Below are 2,742 nucleotides of genomic sequence, written 5' to 3' on the forward strand. Positions count from 1 at the left end.
CGGTGACAAGCCTCCGGCGACAATCACGCCGTCGGCGTCCGCCGTTGGCGTCCGCATCCAGCCAGGCGAACAACCTCCGGTGCCTGGATACAGCGCCAGAGCACCGACCTGGACCCCCTCTCCCCCCGGCGAGCCCGATGAGGTCTCCCCCGCATCCGCGCCGACCTCGGCGATGCCCTGCAGGCCCTCGGTCTTCCCGGCGGAGGACGTCGGCGAGTCCGAGGCAGATTCGCGGCCGCTGGGCCCAGGCCGGCAGGAGGGCGCCGTCGTGGACCGACGGGGGTGCCGAGTGTTCGTGATGCTTGCCGCTGGAACACGCTGAAGGCGCAGGGAGGCGGGGCTGAGCAGCGAGGAAGGCCGATGAAGGCGAAGCCTCGAGGCCAAGAGCCGCGGTCGTACACACGTTTGTGGGCCTCGTCGATTGAGGGAGCGGGCCACCCCGAGACTAGGTTTCGCCGACTTTTTTTCTACAGGAGACTTGATAGACATTTTGCCGGGGCCGTCGGCGCTCAATGCTCCAGGCGCGTCATGTCGTTTCATCAGTGCGGCGGCAACGTCGGAGATTCTTGCACGTGAGTAGCTCGTGACCCTTTTTAAAATTTTTTATTTTTATTTATTTTTTCCCCTTAAAAATAGTTCTAACTGTAAAATAATCATATAGTTTAAGAATTATGCATATTTGCGCCATTTTTCCTGCCACAGCGCGTAAGGAAGTGAAAATACCACTTAAAAACTAAGCCATAATTTTATAGGGAAGACGTGAAAATATTATTCCATTTTTTTTCGCAATCACGGTGTACATGTGTATTTGAAACGATAGACAAGTTAATTTTTTGGTACTACCTTTTAACTCAAAATTTCTTTCAAAGAGTCTGATAATTTAAAATATCTATGAATGAAATTTTCATCTTTTTTTTTTGTTTTAAAAAGAAACTGTGAATACTTGTTATAGTTGTATGGTCCGCAAATTTTCATTTTGCAGTCGTGTCATCGCGTGAGATCTTTTTTTGTTGAATTTGGAGAGATTGGTAAACACGTGAATCCGTTGAATTTGGAGAGCTTGTGTGAGATCTTTTTTTGTTGAATTTGGAGAGATTGGTAAACACGTGAATCCGTTGAATTTGGAGAGCTTGGCGAACACGTGAATCTGCCCGCTTGGGAGAGATTGGTAAACACGTGAATCCGTTGAATTTGGAGAGCTTGGCGAACACGTGAATCTGCCCGCTTGGGTTTCTAAGCCTCCAACTTTATCCGTAGAAGTCGGTGGATATTCTCACTCTCTTTTATTTTATTTTATTTTAAATTCCCAATGATCCAAAATATGAGACCAACAAGTGAGGCTACCAATTCATTATGTAATAGGAGGGAGATTACTCATTTAATCCCCTATTGATCCCATAATTGCGGTCCCTTAAACAAAGCTTTTTTTTTCCTTTCACAAAAGAGCTTTGCTACAGTGACCCAAAATATGGGACCAATAAAGGGGACAAGTGAGGTGTTCACCTCACTTGTCCCCTTTATTGGTGCCATATTTGGGGTCCTTAAAGAATTTTCCTTTCACAAAAAACAAAAATAATATTTAATAAGGGTATTTCTGTCTTTTTAAGAAGAGTTGTGATCCGGTGGAGCTTACGTTGCGCATACATTTCTGATGGGAAGCATCACATGATCCCCGATCTCAACGCTTTCACGTGCACAACTATAAGATTTGTAATTAATTCAGTTGCTAACCTGCGCTTCGTGTACAGCATACCGCTCCCGCGGTGGGTGGTGGAGGAGATGGAGGGGGACCCAGACCTGGCGTACACGGACCAGTGGGGCCGCCGCAACACCGCAGTACGCTGTCCCTCGGCCTGCGACGCCCTCCCCGTCCCTCAGAGGCCGCTCCCCCGTCCAGTGCTACGCCGACTTCATGCGAGCCTTCCGCGACGAGTTCAGGCCGTTGCTGGGGTCCACCATCGTGGAGATCCAGGTGGGCATGGGCCCCGCCGGGGAGCTCCGGTACCCATCCTACCCCGAGCTCGGCGGCACCTGGAAATTCCCCGGCATCGGAGCCTTCCAGTGCTACGACAAGGTAACCGGCCGTCTTAATCCTTATTCATTCCCTTCATCCTTTATAATTTCATTCCAACATATATATGATCGTCATTAGTCACGGTGATGTGTTTGGTTGATTATAGTTTTGAGTCGCAAGTTGTTACAACTATAATGTAAAGAATATATATTTGTGGTCCAAGTCATCTAACGGTACTTGTGCTCGTAATGATGTATAGGTGAAACCATAGTACATCTATGTGTTGGTAGCTATAAAGCATATAAACGTATGCCATCCAAATAATGAAGTTGTATGTTGAACTCAAATAGTTGGAGCAGCCAGGGTGCAGTAGGAAGTGAATTGGCTTTTAATAGCAAACACCCTAATTTACACACACCCTTTATGATCTCGATTAGATTGCAACCGAGTAACTGTTTAGGTTGCAATCGCATGAACTGTGGTTACATAACAAATTCTTTGGTTATAAACTATAGTTTAAACAAGTCATTCGACCGTATACAACCAACCAACCACACTTAAGGCTCGCATTTCTAACTGCGTTTGTTTTGCCAAATGTTATTACAGTACATGGTAAGCAGTCTCAGGGCGGCAGCAGAGGCGGCCGGAAAACCAGAGTGGGGCAACGGAGGCCCCACGGATGCCGGGAGCTACAACAACTGGCCGGAGGACGCCCCTTTCTTCCGCCG

At 47.7% G+C, this 2,742-nt stretch overlaps 1 pseudogene; it reads left to right on the forward strand.

Annotated features, from left to right (window-relative positions):
* Window positions 514–2,742, forward strand: part of LOC109836439 — a 3,228-nt pseudogene continuing 999 nt past the window's right edge.

This window comes from Asparagus officinalis, chromosome 4 (assembly GCF_001876935.1).
Source record: "Asparagus officinalis chromosome 4, Aspof.V1, whole genome shotgun sequence".
Lineage (NCBI taxonomy): Eukaryota > Viridiplantae > Streptophyta > Magnoliopsida > Asparagales > Asparagaceae > Asparagus > Asparagus officinalis.